The 27,540-nt window shown below is 39.4% G+C and overlaps 1 long non-coding RNA gene across 1 annotated transcript in view; it reads left to right on the forward strand.

Annotated features, from left to right (window-relative positions):
* The first annotated feature begins 1,696 nt into the window (after nt 1–1,696).
* The window catches only part of LOC108407115 (uncharacterized), a 33,182-nt gene continuing 7,338 nt past the window's right edge, over nt 1,697–27,540 (forward strand). The window contains exons 1-3 of the long non-coding RNA XR_001855649.3: nt 1,697–1,867; nt 4,082–4,207; nt 7,291–7,384. This is a non-coding gene — a long non-coding RNA (uncharacterized lncRNA). The remainder of the gene's footprint in view (nt 1,868–4,081; nt 4,208–7,290; nt 7,385–27,540) is intronic.

A 27,540-nucleotide genomic window follows, 5' to 3' on the forward strand; every position in this document is an offset into this window, starting at 1 on the left:
CAGAAATGACACATTCCAGAGTATTCATTCAACACTAACTGAGTGCTTCCTGTTCCCTAGACACAGTGCTAGCATGGAGGTGCCATGGGAAAAGGGCCAGCCTATATCTCAATGTGCTCATGGTCTGACTGGGGGGTTTGCCACTTACCCCTATAAACCGGTTCCAACAAAGTAGGTGTGACTCAATAGAATATGCAAAATGTTCTAGGAGTTAAAAGACAGCATTTCATAGATGGAGTGACATTTGGGCTGGATCTTGAGAGATCAAAGCAATAAATTATCCCCCTGTCTATCAGCAGTACAAATACCAACTTTAACATAGGGATAAAGATAATGAGATCCTCCCCAATGTCAGAGCCTGAATTATACATATATCCATAAGGGGCCAAACACAGCCTTGTAATGACAGCAATAAAAATTTATGGTCACTCAATTAAAAAAATTAAGTAATAAAGCAAAAGCTCTGGGTCTCATCAAAGACTTCAGTTGGGTGACATTTCTTCGGTAGTAAAACAGCCTAAGATTTCTATAACAGATTCTGCCGAATAGTTCCCTGAATCAATTTACCTAGCATACAGAGGAAAATGAGTTTATAAGAACTGTGAGCACCTCCAACACAGGCACAACTTTGTAGATAAAACCACAAGACTTCTGAATTCTATAATGAGTTATGTGGCTGGCAGGCAGTCAGGAAACAAGATGTACTGCCCCTGTCACTTGCTGCCTGGAGCCGAAGGGAATGGGTATTTCCATTGCACGTCCGGCTCTTCTAGTATATAGAGACCTGGACTCAATTACGGAACTGACATGCCCAGTTTGCCTGAAATCCTTTGAGAACATAAAGAGGAATGAAGGCTGGGTTACCTCTCACTTTTCCCCACTGGAATTCTCCTGCATTCTCGGCTTTCTTCTACACGCTAGCAGTGGGACTTGGGATGATGTTGGAAGAGCATCTGGCATTACTGACTACTCCCAGATTGAAGCCATTACCCTGTATTCTGAATTCTTCTGATCACTCTCTGGGTGACTCATTTAGTTCATGTAATCCTGTGTATGTCTCATTTTTTTTTTTGGTTATTTTAACTCCTAGATTCTAATACTTTAGATTCCTTATATTTATGTCTCATGTAGTTGACGAAATGATGGTCACCTTGACGTCCAAGATCTCAGTCTTCCATTTGTAAAAAATGCTCCCTGCTTGTGGCCTTGCAGTTTTAAACAGATTTGGTGCTATTTTTTTCTACTGGGAGAGTTCTACCTCAGAGGCTTTTAAAAATCATGTTAACAGAAGTCCGAATGCCCTGTACTGTTTGGCCTGCTGGCCTGTGTAGGTTTAAAGGGAGGGAACCCCAGATAGTATGAAAGCAGTAAGCATCTTGGGTGCTATCACTGAAAATAAAGTGGAGGGGCACACATTTCACCCCCTTATTACTGCATCTATGACAAGCGGTGCCCCCTGACTAGGGGTGGGAAACTCTGACGCTACACAGAGGAATTCTCCTGGGGTGAGGGTGGGTGAGCAGAATGCAGGTGCCTTCTGCCATTCTGCGGTGGCAGCACCCCAGGCTGACTGTGACTGGGGTGGGGGTGGTGAGAGCAGGCAGCACCCAGCTGAGATGTGCTGAGGCAGGCTGAGCAGAGCAGGTTTTCAGGTCAGCAGGGTTTGCCAAGCCTATATTGACTCCCAGCTTCATCTCTGACAGGTAAAAAGCTTTCAAATCCTCATTCCCATGATTGCAAGAAATATGCTGGGCAATCTGAAAATCAATGACTTTTCTTGGATTCATTAGAGAACTGAGATTGTAGGGCAAATTACCAACCTGAAATCCAGAGAAACGGCTCACATTTGTAAATCGATGACTTGGAGGTATGCTCTGTTTCCCCTTTCTTTTTCTTTTGTGAGTCCGCTGTATGGTTTTGCTTTGTGGTTACCATGAGGCTTATATAAAGCATCTTACAAACATAGCAGTCTATTTTAAACTGATGATAACTTTACTTCGATGGGATATAAAAACTCTGCCCTTTTTCTCTCCCCACTACTGATTTTATATTTTTGATGTCACAATGTACTTCTTTTACACTGTGTATTGATGACCAAATTATAGTAGCCATAGTTATTTTTAGTATTGTTTCCCTTAACCCTTATGCTATAATTAAGTGGTTGATACACCACCCTATTACAGAATTAGAATTTTTAAAATCTGACTGTATATTTACCTTTGCCAGTGTGTTGTGTGTTTTCATGTCACTGACTAATGTCTTCATATCAGCTTGAAGAATTCCTTTCAGCATTTCTTGCAAGGCAAGTCTAGTGATGATGAACTTCCTCAGCTTTTTTTCTGTCTAGGAAAGTATTTCTCCTTCATATCTGAAGGATAGCTTTGCTGGATAAAGTATTTTTAGATGGCAACTTTTATTCTTTGAACACTTTGAATGTCATCCCACTTTCTTCTGTCCTGGAGAGTTTCTGCTGAGAAATCCACTGGTAGCCTAAAGAAGGTTCCTTTGTAGATTACAGTCCTTTTTCCTTTGGCTGCTTTTAGGATTCTTTCTTTATCTTTGGTTTTTGACAGTTTCATTATAAGGTGTCTTGGAGAAGGTCTTTTTTGCATTGAGATAATAGGGTGGTCTACTAGTTTTATGAACTAGGCTGTCCAAGTGTCTCCCCAGGTTTGGGAAGTTTTCAGCTATTATTTCTTTAAATAAATTTTCTGCTGCCTTCTGTCTCTCTTTTACTTTTGGAATCTCAGTTATTCTAATATTTGTATGTTTAATGGACTCCACAGATCACATAGGTTTTCTTTACTCTTTGTCATTCATTTTTCTTTTTTCTATGATTTGATTATTTCAAAGTTCTGTTCTCTAGATCACTTATTCTACCTTCCATTTGCTCTACTCTGCTGTAGATGCTTTCTCTTGCATTTAAAAATATTTCATTTGCTGGATCCTTCAGCTCTTGAATTTCTGTTTTTATTTTTTTATAATTTCAATCTTGTTTTCAAAATTTCTCATTTTGTTGATGTGTTTTTACCTGATTTATTGATTGTCTCCGTTTTCTTATAGCTCATTGAATTTCCTCAAAACAGCTACTTTGAATTCTTTATCAGCTAGATCATAAAATTTTGTGCTTTTGAGCCCAGCTACTGGACGATGTTTGCTATCTTTAGTTGCTGATGTGTTTCCTTGATTCTTCCTGTTCCTTGAAATATTGCACTGCCACTTTCACATTTCAAGCAGCAGACACCTCCTCAAATCCTTACGAATTGCCTTTAGCTAGGGAATACTGTTAGTTGGTTCTAATGTATCTGGCATTTTGTTTGACCTTGTACGGATACACCTTGTATGCTCCACATCTCTTCCCCTTTTTGGCAGAATTCTTTTTAAGCTTTTATGTCTTCTCTGGTTCCCTACAACTCAACAGGCTGGCTGCCGGTAACCTCTGTTTCTTTCCAGAAGGTGGCGCTATAGCTCAAGCTTGTGTTTTCTCCCTTGCCGATGTATTCTTTTTTTTGATAGCATAGCACTGTGTTTACTGGACTGGGTCTCATTGCTGCACTCCTGAGTGCACAAAGAACCGACTGCAGAGTGGGAGGAGGTATAGGTTTAGCGCTTGAGACTTTGGAGGTGCCTGTCGACTTACTGGGGGTGGGGGAGGGATCTTTGGGTGAGGCTTCCAGAAGTTCATGGGCAAACGGCCTGCTGTTGTTCTGGTCAGTCACCATGAACTGCATTCCTTTAATCCGCTTTACATTCTTACCTGCCTTTTCCTTGATTTCCTCTTTCCCCCTGGTCATGGAGGGCCCACCTTAGTACTATGGGCACTGCTAGAGACAAATGGGTTTCTCTAGCGCGTCCTCACAGATGGTGTACTTGGACACTCACCACTCTCCTTTCCCTCGTAGGAGAGGTCATCTCCAGAGAGTTTGGCCACTCTCTGTGTCATCTTAAGGGAGGGACGCACTGGCAAAGTTCCTTTAACCTTCTCCACCGCTTCAAAATTCGTACATATATTTGCTCCAGTGTCATGCTGGGATCTCCTCTGGGGAGGATGGACTTCAACAAATCCTCTCTCATATCCCAGGGTACCTGCCTATGTCAACACTTCCCAGTTTTCCATCCTACCATGACCTGCAGCAATGGGATCAGGTTCACTGGTTTAAGTTGCTCTGCAGCCTGCCCTGTGGTCTGTCAATTACAGGAAGTACAGGTGGGTGAAATTTCTGCTGGGTCCCTTAGTGTACGGTGCTCTGTGGGAATTCCACAGTTCCCACAGAGGCACGTTAGTTCATGGATGGATGCCTAGTTGGTGCTACAAAAGGGAAACCAAAAGGAGAATATCTTACACCTCCTTGATGCTGGTGTCACTTCTCTGGAGCGCTTTAATTCTTCAGAAACAGTTCATTCTGTAGCTAAATTGTGTTTGTTGAAAAGAGGCACTTAAATACATGTCTTAAAATAGACTTCCAGATATTTCCCTCACTTCACTAATTTTTGGGGAGTCACTGGCTCTTTGAAAATCATATTAAAGCCCAGTAAAACACATAAATATACAGCCTCATAAAATGGTTTATGTGATTTCAAGGGGCTCACACACTTCCTGAATTACATTCATGGATTCTCCAGGGACCCATGAACTCCATGTTAAGAAAACTTGCAACATTTTTGTGCTTTTTAAGTAAAAATGTAAGATATATTTTTTCATTAGAAAAAATCTACATTAGTATCCACAGGAGAAATGAGTGAAAGTATCATGGAAAATGTTTCATTTAATTTCCAAAGAAAGTAGACTGTTATTACAGATTTATTCATGTATTTACTTACATAATTTAGCGAACACATTTGCACTTAGTACATACTAGGCACTATTTTCAGCACTTTACAAGTATTGGCTCATTTTATGCCTTTAATAACCCTATAAAGTAAATAGTAAATACTATTATTATCTTAATAACATATTGGCAATTTAAAATCATGTTCTCAAGTTCACTGAGGTCTTGTTTCTTGGGGCTTGAATATTTGCCTGGTGAAGTAGACATAGAAGTCTAATAGCTGCAGGTTAGTGCACACAGCTCCTGCACAGAGGGGCCATACAGAAACCCGCCACAGGGAAGCCGACCTGCCTGGGGGCTGGCTTATTGCCTACCGGGCTATTTTTACTCTCGCTTCATGGCATGCGATTGGGCACTACAGCCTAGGGACCAAGTCTCATGGAGATCAATGACCTTTGGAGTTGTTTTTTGACAAATATTAAGGCATCAATGGTTATGCCTTCCTGGGAAGGATCTATGCTAATCTTGTTCTTCATTTTGAAGTGTTAAACATTTGTCTTAAAACAAGGAGCACCAACGAGGCTTGACTGTAACTTAACCTTGTTTTGCTTTTATGCAAGAGTCACTGGAAAATCATTTTTTTCTTTCCCCTTTTTTTTTCTTTTGTTCAGAAGGCTTTTCTTTAAAGTAAAAAGATGTCAAAGGAAGAGAAGAGTTATGAAACACAGGTGAACAATTCTCATTTCAAAAACTCCCCCACTGTCGCCTCACTCTTCCTTTATTTACAAAATGCTTCAAAACCTTCATTCTAACTTCAGTTAATAGAATCAGTGGCACTAGAACCCTGGATGTCAGTGGCAGGAGTTTTGCTTCTTTCTGTATCCTGGGAACATTTTTTTTTCCTTTGGCCTCTACTTATTTAGCAAAACCTGCTCTGTTTGTACATTCTAAGTTTTTAACATCACATTTTAAATGGTATGCTGACAGAATTAGCCAACATATCAGAAATCTTTTGTGTTCTTCAGAGGGAATAAATAACTGTCTATTTTCCTTATTTTGTTTTGCTTTCTTTTAAATAGCACATACTTCTTCCTGATACTATATATATATATATGTATATGTATATGTATATATGTATATATATATGTGTATATATGTGTGTGTGTGTATATATATATATATATATATATATATATATATACATGTCTGTCCAAGAGAGCAAGGAGTTTGTCTTGCTCACTGCTGTATCCCTAAAGCCTAAAATGGTGCCTGACACATAACTGCCTTCCATATACAAGAGTGGATGGATTAATAGATTTAGTAACTAGGAAGTGTGTGGATTGCAGACAACATTGTCTTCCCAGATGTACTGTGGAAAGGCAGACCCTTGTCCCCCAGAGGACTTGGCCAAGGTTATACAAGGAAAATGCTTTTGCCTTCGCTGTGATGGATGTGATGGGGACAGGAAATACAAAGAATGGTTATGGTGATTTGTTTTCACTGCAAAAAAAAAAGGTCCACTGAAAAATCTCTCAGGAGAACTTAAGAAAAGGCATAAATAAGCAGTTATTCTGGCCTCTATTAAGCAGCAGTATCAAGATGCTGAGGAGTAAGAACTGAAGAATGAAGCAGCCTAGCTTGATTCAATTTTCAGAAATGAATTTAAAGAAATCACTTGACTGGTTTACATCTAACTGTTTATTAACATTATATATATTTTTAGTCTTTTGTAAAAAGCTGTTGTTTTCAATTTGTATCAAAGTTTCAACTTACAGAGATATTTTCTCTCTGGTATCTTTCAAATAGATCTTTGATTTCTTAAGTGCTTCTTTTGAGCTGTTAATTACATTGATAGAAGACAGGTTGCCTTCATACATTTGCTACATAAATCTCTTTTCTTGAAAGAAGAAAATCTATTCTTTAAAATTTTACAATGAGCCACTGATAAAAAGCCACACTACCATGAGCCGCTGTGTGTTAGGAGGCTGAAGAGAAAGTATTAGTAGCTATGGGACCTCATGAGAAATCAGTACTTCTAATGTTCATTAACACAATTACAAATATAATCCCCTCTTCCATCATATGGAGGCCCTTTCCTTCAGTAGTTCAGCATCTTCAAATTTCTCCCTGATTCTTCTGTCTCCCTCTTCATTTTTAAGAACCTTTGTGCATACACTGAACCCACCAGGATAATCTCCCTATCTCAAGGTCAGCCGATTAACAATCTTAATTCCATCTGCAAACTTGATTCCCCTTTCCCCCTATAACCTATTTACAACCTCAGGGCATTAGGACACAGACTTCTTTGTGGGGGTTGAGGGGAGGGCACAGGTGCGGGGAGGATTGCTTCACCAACCAGATTGTCCAAGCTCCATGTTTTAAGAGTTTTCAACCTGGACTGGGTAGCTGATTTTTTTTTTCCATTTGACTATAAGCTGTGTAAAAGTACCCAAATGGCATATAATTATTTTGAGAATGAGGGCCTAAATGTATAAATGCATCCCATTCAACTTTCTTTCAGGCAAATCACTTCCATCTGCTTTATATCTGTGTGAATCATAAGGACTGCTGGAAGGGCTCAGGAATCTGGTGCAAATGAGAAAACCCCATCCGAGGCAAGTGTGAGCTTTGAAAATAAACCACCATTGTGTTTGGATAATAGCCCATTAACAAGGTTAATTTTACTTAAATCTCAGCACATTTTGATTTTCTAAAATGAACTGAAGCAACTAGAGTCTGTTAGGTAAACTTTCAAAACAAAATCTGAATCTATTGTTCTGAGTAGTGTTAAAAATACTTTTACAAAATTAACATTCATTTTTAAAATTAAAAAAATAAGAAACCCATTTAAGCAAATAAGAAGCAAACTGATGAACTTACACATTTGCCAGAGCAACTCAGAACAGTCATTTTTATCTTATAAACTATTGAATACTAAATGGAGGCCTTTCTAAGCAGAAAGAACTTTCTTTTCCTTCTGTGGGAAATGGAAAGGGTGCTCATTAGGAATATGAAACATGATGGCAGAATGAACCCAATGCATTGCTCCAGATTTGTCCTGAATTTTGTTAGCTCCAGGGCTGTGGTGGGGATTTCATTCTCTATCTTTTGTCCAAGAATCAGCTGCCATCTGCCTCAGGGTAAGTCCACCTCTTCTGGCACTTTTGCCAACGACCTAATTGTTTATTTATTTAACTAATGGAGTTAAATAATTAACTGTCCTCATTAGAGCCTGTTATTATATTAGAGTTGTACTCTGAGTCCAAAAAGGAATATACTGTATTTTAAAGATTTTAAGGCTGTTTGGCCTTTTCAGACTATTGCCGTTCTACATTTGTATAAACAAAATTCAATGAAACTGCACATTGAGAGGTAAAATCCCTGTATAAATCTATCCCATCTTATTCTGATAAGGCAGAATTTTCTGAGATTTGATCTGATGACATTTATGGCATTTTTGGGTTTTTTTTTTTGGTGTTGAGGCCACCAAGAGGTCTTTAATAGATGTGCTGAATGAATTAAAAATGAAATAATAGTGGGGTACAGTGCATCCCAGAACGAAGAGGGACAGCTCTTCCACTGAGAAAGTTCAAATTCCTTCAAGAATAATGCACATCTCCAGCCACTGCCCACTGTGACTCCCCTTGATACTCCCTCCCCGAGAACACCTCACCATTCCCAAAACATATCATGCCCTCGTGGTCTCTTTGCACAATGACCATATGGTTTTGAATATGATTGTACCTCTGTCTGAAGTGGCCTTTCACCTACCCATCCTTCAAGACTTTTCTCCAATGTCAGCTCCCTTGTGAAGCCTCTTCTCTAAGCCAGGATGCATTACTTCTCCTGAGGGCCATTACAACCTCATGTTCTTAGGTCTCGTGCGCACTTAGCAAATCCATGACATCAAAGTGGGTCTGCCTGAATTCCCTTCAGTAGTCTGGAAACAAAACTTGTACCTGCCAATACAGAGCTCTTGGATGGTGCTTGGGACACAGTATGCATCAAGGACTGATTCCTGAACCAGGAGTGAATGAACCATTGAATATTGGTTTTCAAAAGCTTGCTATCTTTTAAAGAAGGATAAAACAGCCTACTGGTTACTCTCCAGAAATAAAGAGGCATTTTTGGAGAAACTGAAATGTCACAGCCTGGAGCAATCAGAATTATGGTCATTAAAAGATTTTGGTGAGCCCTGCTAGAAAACAAACCCATTGCCAGAGGAAAGTGATAGCCCAGCAACTCTAGAAACAGAAATGTGTGACTTACATAATACACAGATTGAACAATTGGAATTTTTATACATATACTCACTAACCCAAAAGATCTGTTAATGTCACCTGGTACCAAGGCAACTTTGACTGAGATGTACTGGCTGTGATCCAAACCATGTCTGTGTGTGCTGAATTAAACACATTGACACTGAAGGCATCTCCTGATAGCTTCTCAAATTTTAGTATTTTGCTTTCACTGATGTGTCAGATACCACTGGGTGCCTATCCAATTGCCATTTCCATTCCCTCTTCCCAGCTAACTGAAAATCGGTTTTGTTTAAATGTTTGACAGTCTCTGTTTCAGAGAGCTGGGCCTCTCTTCAGCCCTAGAGCATGACATTCATCAATCACAGAAAGTCCACTATTCTTCCCAGTGGTTGGTTTATGAAGTCAGACAAAAGAATCTAGCCCATGAGACATGAGTGGAATGTGTTAGGAGCTTCTTGGAAGAGTTTTTCTCATTCTTAACAAGGGATCTGAGAAAGGGGCTTGTTTTCTTATACTCTTTGGATATGTATGAGGATATGATGCCTGGGGCTTTTGCAGCCCTGTTGTGACCAGGAGGCCACAAACCGGAAGAGAAAAGCCAATGCAGTGAGAATGGCAGAAGAGAAGGGTGGGAAAAGCAGGATCCTGGTGGAGGTGTTGAACCACTGAATTAACCAACCCTGCAAGGACCCTAGTGCTACACCTCTTTTTTAATATAATACAATAAATAAAGTTCCTGTCATTATGTAAGCCAGTTGAATTTTATCCTCTCAACCTTCAGCTGAATGCATCCTAAGAGATGCAACTAATTATGAAATTTAAGGACCAGCTTTTCCAGCATTACAGGTTACTTAACTTCATACTTGACTGTGACCTCTCAGGGCACTGCTAAAGAAGGTTCTACATCTGCTACTGGTTTTTTAAACTGAAAAAGCCCAGGCTAATTGGCAGTCATTTCAAGTGCAAATTTCTTTATACAGTATAGGTTTCTTTAAAAAAATAAACTAACTTAAGTGTTTGATCTGGTTAGTGTTATGTCTCCAAAACACCAACCAGCCTTTACAGCCTTCAGCTTCCAGACTCTACCTATACCCACGAGTGATGCAAGAGGATTTCCCTAGCATACTTGCTCTGTGTGAAAACGAGCGGAGGAGACTTCCTCACCAACTTCTGTTTTGAAATATGTTCCAGGAAGAATGTGGCAAGTTTCTTAGGTTATTCTAATTTGCATGTATCGAAGAGCAATTTTAGGAAAGTGTATTTAGTGAATCAACTGAAAACATGATGATAATGAGAATAATTATTTTGATTTTAATAAGCATTTATTGAGGTCTTCTCAGGTACAAGGGATTCTAGGGAAGCAGTATGACATGATGATTAAGAATAAGGGCTTTGATCTCAAGCAGATGTGGATTGTGGCCTTGAAAGTATTTGTGCATTAAGTAGTGACTCTACAGCTTCCTACTAGGCTGATGGACAGTGAGCTGCAATGGGGTGTGGGGGGACTTGGTAATATGATGAATGTAGTAACCACAATGTTGCTCATGTGAAACCTTCATAAGATTGTGTATCAATGATACCTTAATTTAAAAAAAGAAAAAGAAAACATTTGTGCATTTACTTGGGAGGGAAACCTAAATGGGAGTACATGGGAATGCCATTCTGATTCCAAGGTCGACATTGGAGTCCCCAGGAAGAGGGCTGACTGGGACCACCTTTCCTTTCCCTTGAGTCTCTGTGCAGAAGAACTTCTGCCGGTGAAAGCTCCTGGCCCCACAGCCTATTCCTCTTCAGTTGAGTGGTTTGTTTCCCTGACTTTGGGAAATCAGCTAGGTCATGGCTCAGTCAGCCCCTTCCACTCTGCTTTTGTTTGGGGATCTGCTCCACAAGTGTAATCTAGCCCCTGGCTGACCAGCAGGACCTGTCCCTGAGTGGGTATGTCCATAGGATTTAGGCCATCTTTTGTTAGTGGGAAGCTAGCGTTTTGATGTCTGAGTATCTGACTGCTGGGGTGCACTCTCGATTGGACCTGCAAGCTTAGGAGGAGGCTGCTGCTGTCCTCGAGGGCCTGGGAGGCACTGGATTGGGCTGTATTGGGGGCAAACTGCTTTGTTGCACACAGCACGATTTGGTGGAGGGTAGAGGCATATATCCTTGTCATTTGCAAAAATCCCCCCTTGAAACATCACCCTGTGTACAAAATCCCTTGTTTCAGTCTCTTTTAGCCAAAAGTTTCATACAGATTGCTTCCTGGAAGCCCTGCTTTTCTGCTCATAAGACAGGCTCAGAAAGCAGGAATTGCCACTGTTAACTGCAACTTTCCTGAATGGCTGCTAGGTGGGGAGCTTCTCATGGCTGTGTGAGGTGTAGGGACATGTCAGCGCCAGGCTGAGCTCTCCAAGTCCTCCCTGTGTCAGGCGCGGCCAGGCCTGACGGCTTTCCCAAAGCTGCACAGGCCTGGGGGTGTTGTTCCCGGAGCTTTGCTGTGAGTGGCAACGTCAAGACTCTGACCTCAGTAGCTTCAACAACAGGCACATGAACAAGTGGGCAAAGAGAGGGAAAAAGTGCAAAAGGACTTTTGGTGAACATGTGTGAAACACTCCAGTTCCATCCAGAAATACTTGCAGGAGAGATTTCAGGAAGTGAGCTTCTGTGTTAGGCAATTTAAGAGCTAGAATCAGTGCAACTTATATTAATATTAATGTGACCCCAATCTGATTCCTGGGTTGGTGAGGCTAGAGGAAAAATGGATTGCAGTAATGAAATTGGTCATGCTGATGTTTTAATGTCATGGTTCTGTGATTTTGGAATGTTACTAATGAGTTTTTCTGCTTAGATTTGACTGTAACTTTGATTTTCTTCCTGTCTTGTAGTTTACCTTAAATCGTAATGCTGAAGCATATGATTCAAAGTCCCTCTGGCTTGCGGCTGAGTCTTGTCAAAGGGATTGTTTGGATCTTGGCCCTTGAGAATGGCTCTTACCCAGGTCCTAGGGCTCAGACTGCTGTGCTTTTTATAGAAGATGCCTGGCTTCCCAGCTTAATAAACATAAGTGTCATCATATTCACAGCAGACACCCACCAGACCCACCATCAGACAGGCTATTATAATCGCCCTCATGCATCACCATCAGCAGAGGCATGGGGGTTATAAACTAAGACCTGAGAGATTTACGACTTGAGGAGAAGGTGGACTTATAAACCTGCCTATCCAAAAAAGTGTTGTGGCTGTGTATAGTGTTCAAAGAAGAGGGTCAGAAAGGGTAAAGATGTCTCAGAAACGAGAACATGCTGTGGTCCAGGCATAGTTGATAATAGTACCCTTATTCTATTTCAAACTGTGTATATTTGGATGATAAATTGTATGAACACAATAGTCTATGAAAGGGTGATCTTGCCTTCCTGAAATTTGAAAAAAAAAAGACCATCAAGAGCATCTTAGGGGGGAAGCTTACATCATTAATGTAAAAGTGACTATCTGTAAGTTACTGTGACTTATGGACTATATACCTTCAGCACTAAGCACTGATGTGTGTGTGTGTGTGTGTGTGTGTGTGTGTATGAGAGAGAGAAAATTAAATGATTATACAAACTGAAAGAATGTCATTCATACTGAATGAATGCTACGTAACAAAATTACTAAAATAACTAAAATTATTAAATAACTAAAGTAACTTTTCTTTTTAAAAAAGCTTTCTGAATGGCAGTAGCTTTGAGAGGAGGTTTCAGAGAAATGCTTTAAGAGAAAATGAAGTGAATTTTACAAATAACTGTAGGAGACAATTGGCCTTAGAAACATGCTCTGGGTACTCACTGTCCTCATTCACTGCACCATAATGACGGAGGATTCACTAGATGAAAACCTCCAAGAAGTTTCGGGAAAAAGATATGCATAAATATAATGTACATACTCCGGCCTTAGTGCAGAGGGAACCTGAGAAAGTGCAAGACTTATTTGCAGATTGTAGGTGGAGTTGGGAGATTGGCTTAGAGGAAAAAGGAAGCAACTATGTTGTTACATTTATGTGAGTTGATCACTAATAGAAAAAAATCCATGTTCATTGTAGTTTTCAGTTAGCAATAATGACAATTAGTTGGTTCAGACTTCTTTCTCTCTGTCTTCTGGAAGTCTTCCCAGGTAAAGCGATTGGTAACATGAGGCCGTTACCTGAAGCATAGAGTCATCCTCTAGACACATCTCATCCCTTGGGACCGGCCTTAGGCACACGCACGTGAACCATTTATTTTGTGTGGCTTTTAACAGCCCCTGGAGACCACCAGTTCTTCAACCTCCTTCCTCATACTAGGAATTATTCATCAGAGAAGATTTTCCTCTACACAGGAACAGTTGATCAACTTAAAATACAAATAGCTAGTAGGAAAGCTAACATTTTAACTCAAACAATTTCCAGCGACTGTAAGAAAGACACATCCAAACTTAAAAGTGAATAGGTTTTGACTAGTTTAAAGCAGGGGTATGCAAAGGTCCTGAAAAATCTCAGTGAGAGCTGGTTGAGGAAAGGGAAGTATAAGTGTTTTACATTATAATTTGGTTTAGAGCTAGTTCTGTTTGTTGTTTTCTTAAGTATTGCCTACTGCTATACAGGAAAAGATAATTTGGGAAAGACAATCATTCATAAAACTGTTTTACTGAGCAAAAATATTTCTAACTGAAGTATTAATGGGATACTAAAGTATTGCATCTTGAACTTTAATGGAGAGTGTGTGTGCCTTGCCTGAACTGGTATATATAATGTTTCTTTATTTGCTCTAAGGGGCCTCATTATCCTCATGTTATCCTACTACCAACTACAAGAAAGATACTTATTCTCTACTTTTTTCAAGTGCCTAACACTTTTTGATAAAAGGAAATACATGATGACAAATTTTGCATGAAGAAAGTTGCATGGATTTGGGAAAAAAAGGGAATTTTAGAAGTTAAAACCCAAATTTTGTTGAAAAGATTTCTAGCTTTATTAAGGTGCATATTTCATGTATAGAAATAAACTGTAACTAATAAAATATGAATGAATCTTTACCTAAGGAAGCAATGACAATTAAAAAAATTTATTTCGGCAGTTAATTCCTTACCCAAATTATTGTTACACACTTGGTTATAGAGGCCTTGCATTTTGATCAACAAGGATCTAGTTTTCTTCAGAGACTAGCTGACACATTGCACTGCCACAGTATCCTCCCCATGACATTCTCTCACACAAAATACTGTATATGAAAAAGCTCCAACTATCTGAAGCCTATCTGTAACTCATTTAGAATTGAAAATGGGAAGATTAACGTGTTCCTTATTCATGAAACAGGGGAAAAGGCAAACCCATAGAAGGTTCCTTTTATCACTTTTAATTCCTGTTTTTACATACAGAACATGAATAATTTCCTTGCATACGGCTTTTCAAACAATCCACTATAAATATAGGTGGTATGTTTTTCTCAGCTTCTCCTGGTAAGCCTGCACAAAAAAGGTGGGGATGATTCCATACTTGTAAGACAACATAGGGAATATAGTTGAAATGCACCCAGAGATGTTTTACTCTCACTTGCTAGCACAGATGGACCTGTCCCCAGTTGGAGCAGAGACTGGCTTGCTGGTCACCAAATTTCTTTCTTCTTCTTTGGAAAATAAGAACTGGCAATAGCCAAGATGGTGGCCACTACCCACATGTGGCTATTTAAATTTAGATCCCTTGTAATTAAGTAAAATTAAAAATTCAGTTGCTCAGTTACACTAGCCAAATTTCAGGTGCTCCAGAGCCACGTGCGGCAAATGTCTACCGTTTTTACAGTGTGGAAGCAGCATATTTGAATCATTGCGGAAACTACTGAGCAATACCAAGCTAGATTCTGTTTCTCAATCTCTTTTCCAGTTATTGAGTTCTAGCCAATGTCAGGAGTAATGTGTTCCTGGACTTAACCTCCCAATCCTGATTTTGCATGCTCTTTCCCCTTCTATGGAAAATTTGGATGTCATGTGTTGCTGATGGCAGAGGCACAAATTAAGAGCCTTAGTGAGTGACTGAAGCTGCGTAGATGCCACAGGTGAACTTGATTTGGCTTTCAGCAAACATCAGATTAAAGGTTAGACTGAAGATTAAAGGCCATTGCCTTCCCACCTATTATTTCAAGTGACCTCCAAGTAGGTGTCCTTAAGTTGATATAAGTGTGGGTCCAGGGCTCAGAGAAATAATCAGAAACATTACATCCAGGAAGAAATTTGGGAATGTTTCTACTATAAATAAAAAAAGAAAGAAAAAGAAAAAATCTAGTCAATTTTTAGAAAATGTTTGAAAAATGAGAAGTCTCAACTAAAAATTGAGTTTGAAACACCCCTGAAACCCCAAAGTTGCATGACCAGAAAGCTGTGCATTCTCTGCGGAGGAGTGGCCACAATTCATAATTTCAACTGTGGTTGGTGGATAAAGGACTAGGAGGGTCTTCCCAGTGGACAGATGATGGACAACAAGGGATGAGTGAGTTCCTTGCAGAAAAAATGAATGAGAGTCTAATTAAGAAATTTCCCCCGCTGTCCTGGCAGGATCCTCCCACAAGGCCCCCTGGCAAGAATCCCTCTTTGCTGTGGGCCAGTGACGGCTGTGCATCTCCCGTTTTTTCCTTTTGCAAATGCTAGTGTGTCATTGGCATCCTAGCAGAGATGCACTATTGAATTTTGAGCATGTGTTGGGGAACAGGAGGAGGCAGAGGCAGATAACTTGCCATTTAGGTCATATGTCACTGGATAACAGAGTCACTTCCAGAACTGATTGAAAGGGCTAACCATTACCTGGAAATCCTAGACTCTCAGCTGGTTGAGTAATTGGATGGGATTTTGAATTGTCACTTGTCAGAAACCTGGCTCCATTTAGTCTAATGTCCTCATTTGATCAAGGGGTAAAACAGGTCACTTAGAGGATAAAGGTGATGGGTCTAAAATCACATGCCAGAGTCAGAAATAGAGCCCAGGTTTCTGGACATCAGTGGTGTGTATCCACTTACTCTAACCTTACCAACAAAGGAGTCTAGTGTCCATATGACATTGGTACCAAAGAAACTAACTTACAATTTGATCTAATTTTTTCTCGAAGCACTCATTTAAAATAGTAAAATATTTCAACAGTACGATAGATAAGTTTATGACAGGTGGATATTTTAAGCATATGTAGACCATTTGTTGTCATCACAAATTACAATTATTGATCATTTTAAAACTACTTAGAAGTGATTTAAGGAATTTTTAATATCCGCCTTCTATACTCTCATGATAAATTCCTCAAATAGTCCTGTTCCAAGAAATACTTTCCATCTTTTAACTGAATAATCTTAATATTTGTGTTCTATATTTTTTCTCTTCTCTGTCAACTTTTTCTGTGTCCAGTTACGATGTTGAATTGGAGAAACTCTTGGTAAATTAATCAGACTCAATTGCTATCCTGTTTGAGATACAGAAGATAAGAAATCACTCTATCAATTCACGTTTTAGTCAAAGATTGGTAGAGCAGGAAGTCATTCAGGAATCATCCCGTCTCCTCCACTCACTTTACAGATAAAAAATTGGATGGTAGCCGACAGCACCTGCCTACCTGATAAGGGATGAATGAGTGCTGAAAAGAATGAATACAACTTTTCACTCCACATGGTATAACCTGTTAATGAAAATGGTGCAGGAGTCTGATTCCCAAATTGATACTCTTTCTACTATATCATAAACATCCATTTGCTGTATCAATCAGTTAACTATAACAATTTTAAACATATTTTTACTTGGAAAAGATACTGCTGCTGGCCATATCTCAGTTTGGATAATCTCTCTCACATTTTGTTCTGGCTCCTGAAATATATAACTGCAGTTTTGAGTTTTGTCTCCTTTCACTGGAGACTCTCCTGTCTTTTTTGTTGTATATGGGAGCAAATATAATCAAGAACTCATAGTGTAGATAATCAGGATTGGATTTGTTTCTCTCTTAAACAAGTTTTGAATATTTCATCCTCTTCTTTTGTCTTTTTGAGTATTTTCATCCCTACTCTACCCTCCATGGATGGTATCTTTGAACTCAAGCCAGTAAAGGCAGGCACCGCAGACCCTGGGCACCATCACTCTGAGAAATGGGTTTGTGTTTTATTTACTGATGAGTAGATTCTTCTCAGTATGCAGATCCATGTTTCTATTAGCATTTTTGTCATCACACTACTTTATGTCAGCTTTAATAAGTTACCCCTTGAAACCCGTTGTCTGTTTTAATTTGTTATTATGACTTCTCAAATTTCTCCCTCTGGAAGAAAACGAATCTTCCTTATGTTTTGTAATTTACCACGTGCATTTCCAACTAGCCCTTTACTTCCTATTTTCTTCTTGATTAGGGTTTATATTATTCTCTGTCATCTAACTCAATTCGTTTTATTTTATTCTTTATGTCCTGGGTCTTTAGAACCATATAATCGTGGAATTTTGGAGCTCAGAGGGGCCTTGAAGAATTCAGAATCTCAACTTCTCTGCTACTTAGGATTCCTTTTATTATTTCTCTTTCTCCTTTGAGTTCAATGTTTTGAAAGATTTTTGTCTAAAACCAATGCACTTGCTGTCATAATCTTTAAATTGTTTTCCATCTCTTACAACTGGTGACATACATATTGCTATTCAGAACTTCTCATCAGCACAAGACAACCAGCGTCGCTGCACCAAGGTGATAAAATTCTTGCCAATAGGACAAAAAAAGAGAAAACCAACTAAACAGTGGAACTTGTTTCTGTAAGCTCCCACAGTGTTATCTTGAGTGAGTGAAGGTTTTCCATTAGGTTATTTGAAATGCTGAAATAGCTCACCAAATACTCTTTAAAAAAAACCCTTCAAAATCAGGAAACAGGCTGTGGTTCACATATATACCCCAAACCTTTTGTTTCACAAATAAGCAAACTGAGACCCAAGTTGCACTTCTGGTAAGGGATGGGTCATGCCCCAGTTTAATTTGATTTTGAATTCATGTCCTTTCTATTATAATACCCTACCTTTAGGACTGTATTGAATAAATCACCACTCTGCTCAAATGCCCGCCACTATGTCCCTGAAAGTCAGGATTGATGTATGGAAGTTCTGCAAACCCGAGGGTCCCAGATTTCACAGTAGCGTGGGTTAAGAGGGTACCAAGTCAGATCACAGAACTTTTGGTTAGGCAATCTCCAAGCACCAGATGTCTTTGAGACTCTAGAGATATTTTTAGAATGTATGACTACGGCAAATCTGTAGGCTTTACTGGTTTGAAAATTTCCTCAGTCTGACCTCATTCTCACAGCACAGGATAATTCTGAACCTGGGGATTTCACAGTTTCCCCTGGGAGGTCTTTACTTTGGGCTTTGGTTTGTTTTAGTAAATACTTTTAAAGAAATCTGTCACTGTGTCTTATAAACAGTAACTCATTTAATTCTTTCAACACCACGAGGCCAATATGAGTATTATTTCTATTTTACAGATGAGGAAAGTGAATCCTAGAGCAGTTACGAGAGTTGCTGGCAGTCCCACAGCTAGTTGGTAGCAGAATTAGGAATAAACCCAGGCAGTCTGGACAAAGATCGTGCTCTCTGCCAGGACACTGTAGTATCTGGCTTCTTGCAGACTAATTAAACACATATGAGGGTGAGGCAAAAAGGGAGACCCCAGAACTGGCTTTGTCTTTGGGTTCAGGCCTTGGGACCATAAAGTGCTATTGTTTCTTGCTACCTTTTCTTGGGGCCAGTACAATGAGACTGTTATCAGGAGGGTAATTTTGGGATCCTCTACAAGGATCTGAAACCATCAGGGGCACATCAGTCTAGTACATATTCGATGATTACTATGTTATTTTATCATTTTAAGGGATTCTGACGGGTTAAGGGGCTTTGCTCACACCATTTCCCATAGACAAAGAGCACCTTATTCCAGCAAGATGTAATTGCTATTCATTCGTTTTGATCCTTGCTTGCCAATCTCTATTCGGGAAAATAACTTTTAAGTGCTGATTCATTGTTCTGATTTGACATTACGCACTGCAAAGGGTACAAGGAGATATTTTTCCTCTTTCAACAATAAATAACAGAAAAGTAACATTAACATCCAGATCATTCCAGCACCAGAGTGTGCAATCACCAAACTGTGAAAACACAGAATTCATCTTCCACGAACGAGAAGGACTGCTGTGCTCTTGGCGAAATTATCCAGGATTAAAAAGAGGCAAATTCAAGCTGGAATAACCTGCTGAAGATGGAAATGTTGACCCTCACTGTGGATTTTTATTATTTGCAGGGAATTTTTATTTGCTTTGCTTTCCCCAGGCACCTGCATGTTACAGGAAGCAAAATATATTATTGATGCTTTGGTCAAAAAAAATATATTCCTCTAAGAGTGCTCCTTTAAGTTAGAGCTTCTAACAGCCTTCTTCAGCAATCCCCAGGGGCGTAGATGCATTTGCTTGGAGCCTAGTCCAGCTGCCCAATCTTTAATAAAACAACTGGTAGACAATTATTTCATTTACCCCTGACTGCTCAGTGACATTGATTCCTGCGGCTTACAGGCTCAAATGCACTAAATTGGAGGAGATCATGGCAAGTGCATAATGTGGTCAGAAGGAAGTTCATTGTTCTGAAAAGCACGTTGCAGATGACAGCTTCCTTTCATTAGAATGTCTGTTTAGCTGTAGAACTAGTCAGGATAAAGGAGAGGCTAGTTCCCTTGGGCTTGTGTTTCAAGGAAGAAGAAAAAGAAATAATTGAAAAACATTATGTGGAAATGTTTTCTTCTCTCTCTGATGTGTGTCCTTGAGGATCTACTTGTTTGTAAATATCAGTCACCTTCCACAGTATTATGTAGGTGATTTTTTACAGCTGTCAGTTCATTTATTTAAATACCAAGTGCAATGCACTTTAAATTTAGTAACTGTTGTGGGACCTACAAGGAAAATATTCTCTGTTTTTTATCTGTTTAGGATCATCAAAATTCCATCCCAAGTTCAGTCAATTTGGAGGATAAGTTACATCCTGTAAATTCCAAAAGGGCCCAAATGAACCCAACTGGTCATTATCATCTTGCAGCATCTACAAAGAAGCATAACATGTATCTCCAGGGGGAAAACAGAATGTGCAGAGTATAAACTAAGCTACTATTAACTGCCTGAGAAAGGTTTTTCACTTTGGCAATTTGAAGGTTTTTGCATAACAAATGAATAATAATTTTCATAATCAAGTTTTGTTTCTTGGACTAATAGGTCACCAACTTAATTAGTAAAAATTTACTCTCCAGCATGCAAGTCCCTGAACATTTTCATCCATTTTATCATACACACAATTACTTAAGATTGCCTTAATCTTAGTTATTTATTGTCTTGGGAGATACTTAACTCAGAAACTGTTTCCCTGAACAGAAAATACAAGTTCTTCTCATTAAAAGGCAAAATAATTGTGTTTTTCTTTGATAGTATAATTTCATTTTGATGAATGAACACTTTGGTCATTGTCTGGGCCCAGGGTAATATAAGAAAAGATACCATAGGAAATTATATTTTCTGGAACCCTGTTTACCAAGGCTCACTGGCTATTTCCTTTGCTCTGTCTCTAATATGTCAGTTTGGATTTTAATGGAAAATAGAAAATAAAGAGAAGAAAGGAAGGGTTGCCAGATTCTGTAATACAGATTATGACAGTAGGATATGAATTTATTTTTAATTCTCATGGCTTAACAATGGGAATGAATTTATAATCCACTTTGCCAAACTGTGGGCTGAAAAAAAAATTTAGGTGGTTGTGGATTATGTGGCCAAGAAATAGTGAAAGGACAATTAGGAGAATGATTTCGAATACTGTATGTTTGAAATTGCCAGGGGAGTGATTTGAATTGGGATGCTTTCGGTTCATTTTGAGAGGCCTATCCCATAATAACTTGGGCACTTAGGGACACTCTGGTGTCTCAGGGTCCCCAAGGTGTTATGGGCCTTTAGCACATGAAATGGGCAGATCTCTGCATTTCTCTGACTTACTCTCTTTCTTCACATGGTGTCCTCTGCTTCTCAGTTCCTGGGACCCCCCTCATCCCAGATTTCTCAGATCTTTCCCAGTTTTTCCTGTGAGTACCTGATGGGGCTTGTGGCAAAAATGCCTGCAGGAGGGTGTGACTCCCCCTCTACGTGCAGTCCCTGGGGTCACACCCTCTGTTAGAGCACACCCAGCCTGGGTTTGCATGAGAAAACCCAAGGTGTACGGGTATAATCATGTAATAATTGGATTTTGTAATGAATATCAGCTATTCAGTGTTCTAGGTAAGGAAGTATCAGTCCCACATTTGTATGGCTGACAATTTGTTATACTGTGAGAGTTCAAGATAAAAGGGAAATCCATCAAGCAGTCCGAAAGCAGGGATTGCATCTGTCTCATGCATCGATGGGGGCTGCCAGATCCAGCAAATGAGAAGACAGAACACCCAGTTAGGATCACCATTGGAAAAAATTTTTTTGCATAAGTATTTCCATGCAATATTTGAATATTTAGTTGAAATTTAAGTTTAACTGGCTTTCCTGTATTTTTATTTGGCTAGACTAACACTGATGTGTCTGCAGCACAGGGCCTGGTACACAGTAGGTGCTTAAGAACTACATGTGGAAAGGTTAAATTGAAAGACATTTAACTCAAAATTCAATCAATTAGCTCTTTCAATGAAATTAAAGAATCAACATTTAGATGCAGTACCAGTTGAAAGGGCCTGGAGTTTTTAATCCTCAAATATTCTTAGCACCAGCTAGGGGCTCAGATAAACCCATGTCTTCATTCCATGGATTCTAGTGAGATCCTTGTGAATTTTTGCTTTTAGGAGCTGTGGCCTCCTGAACCAATTTTCACCAAGTCTAATGATTCTAGTAACTGCTGATCTCTATAGAATGGATGGCAGATACTGATAAAAATTATGAAAGTGGAAAGAGGTCCAGATAATGAAATAACTTCCTTATAGATAGGCCCTGCTTTCAAGGGGTCTTTAAAGTCTATGTACTTTTATTGTATGCTTCTTTCTACCTACCTCTTCCTCCCTTCCTGCTCTCCTGAAATGATGGGGGCTGACTCTTTTATCTTTGACCTACAGACAACAATAGGGGCAGTTGGTTGCATGTTATCTATTTGTGCCCATTACATGGGATAGGCTCTTAGCACAGGTCATTTCCAGGCCTCCAGTATCTGCTAATATTTAGCCTTCTAACAAAAAGTAATACTGGTGACCCTTCAACAACACAGGTTTGAACTGTAGGTCCACTTATGAGTGGATTTTTTTCAATAAACATATGGGAAAATTTTTTAGAGATTTGTGACAGATTGAAGAAACATTTTCCTTTCTATAGAATACAGCATATATTACACGTAACATACAAAATACGTGTTAATTGACTGCTTATATTATCAATAAGGCTTCTGGTCAACAGTCAGCTATTAGTAGTTATGTTCATGGGGTGTCAAAAATTATATGTGGGTTTTTGACTGCATGTGAGAGTCAGCACCTCTAACTCCTAACACAATGTGTTCGAGGGTCAACCTATAGGTCTCTCAGTCCCTTTTGATACGCTAATGACATCTAGAATGTCATCTAGGTTCTAGAAGAATCTAATGGCAGTAGGCTCTAGTAACTTAAATAGTAGTTCCTGGGTTCAATTTCAGTTTATTTTATGGTAGTACACAAGTCAAAAGTAATGAGGAGACCTAGAAGGGACCTAAATTTCTATTTTTTTAATGAATATCCAGTGTCATTTCTGGTGGCAGGCAAATCAACATAGATTGGGAAATGATTCTTTATTCCAGCAGTAACTACCTGAATGGCTATTTGTAGTTTGCAAATGAAAAATCAAGTTTTCGCTCAGTGTTTTAAGGAGAGTTTTAACTGTACATTTTGGCTGAACCAAGCCCAAGCTTTACATTGAATATAGAAGTCCTTTCAGTTTGCTCCCATACCTACTGGTATCGGCAGGTGGAGCTGCTGGTAAGGTGTTCAGGACATGTTCCGAGGAGTACGGGACCTCATGGAGTTCAGTGTCATTATACTGAAAGACATAGGACCTCATCTTCTAGTCCCAGGCAAATGTAGTATAAACACACAGGAAGTGTTTGGACACAGGTGTTTCAGCCTGCAGCCCTTGTGCCTTGCACCTGGCTGCCATTCTGCCATCAAAGCTAATTGGATAAGATGGGACAGATTTCTTGGGAATGTGGGATAGGAACAGTGAGAGACCAAAAGTGAACTGTAGTATTGAAAAGACAAAGAATTGGGAGACGTGGAATCTGCAGTGGCTGAGAATGAAAGCAATGAGTTAAAGGAGAAAATAGATCTGCCCAGAGAATAGAAGAGACAAAGAAAAAGCAGGAGTGCCTAATGTTCAAGGGCACAAGGAGAAGATATGCCTGATGGCTCAGCTGTATGCTTTTCTTTTCATTCTTTGAGGTTACATACATCTTTACAATAAATACTAATTTTACTTGCATTTGTTAATGCGAGTTTTTGTTCTTTGCAACTGATGATCCCCAATGCTATTGTTATTTTCCCTGGACTCATTTCCATTGAATTTTCCCTAATTATCCCACTTTTGGGAGGTGGGTCCTCCCAAGTTGCCCTGGCTGGACATAACTGAGAGTTAGGTAAGGCTGAAACTTGTGGGAAACTTTGGTATTCTAAGTGATTTAACCCACTCGACTCCAATTACAACCATGAAAATCCTTAAACATAGCACCTGTATTTTATTTTACGCCATTATTAGATTCATAGAAAAACCAGCTGCTCTTTTAATCGAAGAGTCTGTCTGAACAACAGATACTATGCCAGAAAGAAAGCATCAGCAAAGCACATTATTTTTGATGTTTCTATTATACCAAATATGGGGAAAGGTGCAACTATTATATCCTTTGTAAATTATTGTTTTCAAAGATTGCTGCCAGTAATTGGGGCTCACAAAATTAGAACAGACTTATCCAGCTTGTAACTGAAAGTTTCTTTCCCATTCTTTGGGCAAATAGGTACGTGCTTAATTTCAGTGAGACACCAGAGCCCACAGAAATGCATTTTGTAGTAGGATTGCCAGCTAATTCTCATCCCTGAGTGTAGGAAGGTAGGCATTGCCTCACTGGGGTGCTTCCTCTGAAGAAGAAAAAGATAACAGCTGTCCTAACAAAATACCACAGACTGGGCAGCTTAAACATCAGAAATTAATTTTCTCACAGTTCTGAAGTCTGGAGGTCTGACAGGAGGGTGCCAGCAAGACTGAGTCCTGGTAAGATCTCCCTTCCTGGTTCACAGATGCCTGCAGAGGACCCAAAACCTCTGCTAACCTCAATCCACAGGCCCACCTCCAAACACCCTCACGCTGAGGCTCTGATACTGAATTTTTGGAGGACACAGTCTAGTCTATAGTAGGCCCTATGAGAATAATTAGGACTGGGAATCCCTGACCATGATGGGAGAGTTCAAGGACCTAGATTTGTTTCCGCAAGTAGTTTGTTAGAACAATTTCTATTTAGATTTGCAAACATCTCTTCATTCTCTTTTGTCTATTCTAGTCTCTGTCCTGTTATCCTCCCCAAAGCTGGACAACATCTCCATTGGATTGTGATTATTTCTGGTTTTGCTTGGATTGCCTGGTGAGTTAGTGATTATGGCCATTAATACTTTCAGCCTGCTGAAGATAAATATTTACATTTTTTCTTTTGAGGAACAGTATTTTTCTTTGAATGTGTTGAATAAGTCAGTGTTAAGGTCTTAAAGAAGCTACAACCTTAAAAAAGAAAGTCAAGGCTTTCATAGAAGTCTTCAATTTCAGTTCAAAAGTGCTCTGCAGAAACTGAAAAACACGTTCTAGTATTTCATTTATTGTTTGTGGAGGTTTGACCCTGCAGTATCATACCATATCCTTATTGACCACAGTCACCTACAATAGCAGGTTGAGAATTCTCTGCTTTTCCTTCCTTATTTTCTTGGAGAATCACAGACTCCATTTCATGATCATTGCAATTTCTATGCTAGTCCCTTTCCAGGCATCTTACAGTTCCCAAATTTGAACAATTTTTGTCATGCAGATCATTAGGACAATCAGCTTCCCAACTTGTTTCAGGTGTTTCCAAGTTTATTATACTACAGAATGCCAAAGAGTCCAAATTGTCAGATTGCAAGAGCCTGTTGACTTGATGACCATTGATTGATCATGGAGCAGATATTTATTGAGGGCCACCTATATGCCAGCAAGTGTTCAGGTTCTGAGGTTATACCAATGAACAAAACAGAACTTTATTCTACCAGGGGGAGACAGGCATCATACAGATCCACATGGAATCATGTCTTTGGATGAAGTATAGCCAGGTAAGGAAAGAGAAAGTTAGAAACCGGTATTTCATTGGGATCCCAAGTGGAGACAGGAAGTGGGAGCCTATCTGCTAACGGAGCATTCCAAGTGCAAGGAGCTTGAGGTTGGAACGTTCTTAATGTGTCTGCACAATTGTAAGGCAGCCAAAGTGGCCAAATCAGAGAAAGTGAGGGCAGCAGTGGGCAATATGAAGGCAAAGAGGACAGAGGACTGTGTAGGTGTGGCTCCAGCCACATCAGTCTTCTTGCTGATATTCAACCCTTGTTCCCTCCTCTAGGCCCTTGCCCTTGATCTTCCCTGGAAAACTATTCTCCCAGATTTTCATTTCTTCCAGCCCCAATATACTCTCTGGTCACCTTCTTTCCTTCTTTCTGCTTCTAATTATTATTGCCATTATTGGTTAGCATTCATTTATTGCTTATAGTCTGTCTTCTCCATCCAATGAAAGCTCCCACAGGGCAAGAACATCCACTGTTTGGTTGTTTTGCTCATAGCTTTTTCCTTAGTGCCTTGAAAACAGATGGTGTTTCTGCCTATATTTGTTCAACAAATGTTATCATTATGTTTAAAAACCCAGAAAATTGATAAAATGCAGAAATAGTCACCAGAAAGGGATCAAGGTAAAATATTTAAAAGAAAAGTTTTTTGAATTTTGATGTAAGTATAGATAGAAATTAATTGTAAAGGAAAGAGGAAGGCTACAAATTGGGACAGGAGTATAAATGAACTTCAGCTGAAGCCTTGAAAACTGTGTGCTGGTTACACAGGAGGGACCTCCATGAGGAAAGCTGAAGGAGACCTGGGCAGATAGAAAATCAGTCTCTGGAGGTCCTACATTCTACAAGAAATCGAGCTTAGTTACATTCAGCAATAAAGAGACCCTCTGTTTCCAGAGCCAATTACTTAGAAATGAAAATGGCATTTGAAACACATTGACTCTTAGCTATGACATCATATGCTAGGGAACAGAAGCAGGGAGCAAATAAAGGGTGGTGAGCATTTTTGAGAAGCTCTTGCAATGGTTGCAATGAGATCTAATTGCAGAGATTTAAAGCTAGGCAGAACTTGAAGCCTTGTCTAGGCTAAACCTTTCATTTTACAGATGAGGAAGCTGGGCCTGTGAAGTGATCCTCAGATGTTCTAAAGTGGGATGGTAACTGGAGAAATGGGAAGGAAAGGTGTTCAAGGGGAATAAAAACGGCAGTTAGAGCTAGCTGAGAGCATACTCTCTATGCACTAGCTGCCCAGATGTCTGACATTTAAAATAAGTACTTCTCTCAGAAGAGTGATATATATGAGGAATAAAATAATGCTCATTTGGAAGAAGAATTGTTCTTAAGAACACTGTGCTGCAGTCACCCAGAAAATTTGCTTGGTGATTAAGCCATGAAAATAAACCATCTGATCACGAAGGCTAAGTTACTGATTCAGGGCTCTCAGGCATAAAGCATAACATATTGTGATGTACAGAGAGGAATGCACGGGTGCTGTTTGAGTTAGGCTAATAATCATAATCTGGTGGGAGGTGAGTTTAGAATGTTCTAATTCATGATCTCTGGTAGTGCAATTGACATGTTTTTTTTTTTTAACAATGCTTCTTTGAGCACACAGAAAAATTTAAGAGAAGTGTCCTTGACAGCGAGCATTTTCTTGGTAAAAAGTGTAAAAACAAATTCATCCTTGCCCAGCAATACTGTTCCTGATCTTATGGTAACAGATCTTCAAAGTAGACATACTAGTTGCCTATAGAGCACATGCAACAGAGAAATTCATTTTTTAGTGTAATTCATAGAGCTCCTCCCATCTTTTTATTGCTTGTTAGATTTAGTCATAGGTAGGGTGACCGCACATCCTAGTTTCTCTGGGACAGTGCCAATTTATGCCTGTCATCCTGCTATAATAATTAATAGCTCAACTGTTCATGCTCAGGAGTGTTCTAATTCAGATGATGAATTATATGATTTTTGGAGTTACAGAACAAGTTCCAACTGAAACTGTAGTTCACCAGCAGACTCATCCTAACTTTTAATTACAGGCCACTCAGCTCTCCTAGCCCATGGCTTTCACACATAAGAATCTATATAACCTTTAATTAACAAGTCTTTTTCCAATAAAAGAATTTAGAAATGACTCTAATTAATTGAAGGGATA

Source organism: Manis javanica, chromosome 2 (genome assembly GCF_040802235.1).
Source record: "Manis javanica isolate MJ-LG chromosome 2, MJ_LKY, whole genome shotgun sequence".
Classification (NCBI taxonomy): Eukaryota; Metazoa; Chordata; class Mammalia; order Pholidota; family Manidae; genus Manis; species Manis javanica.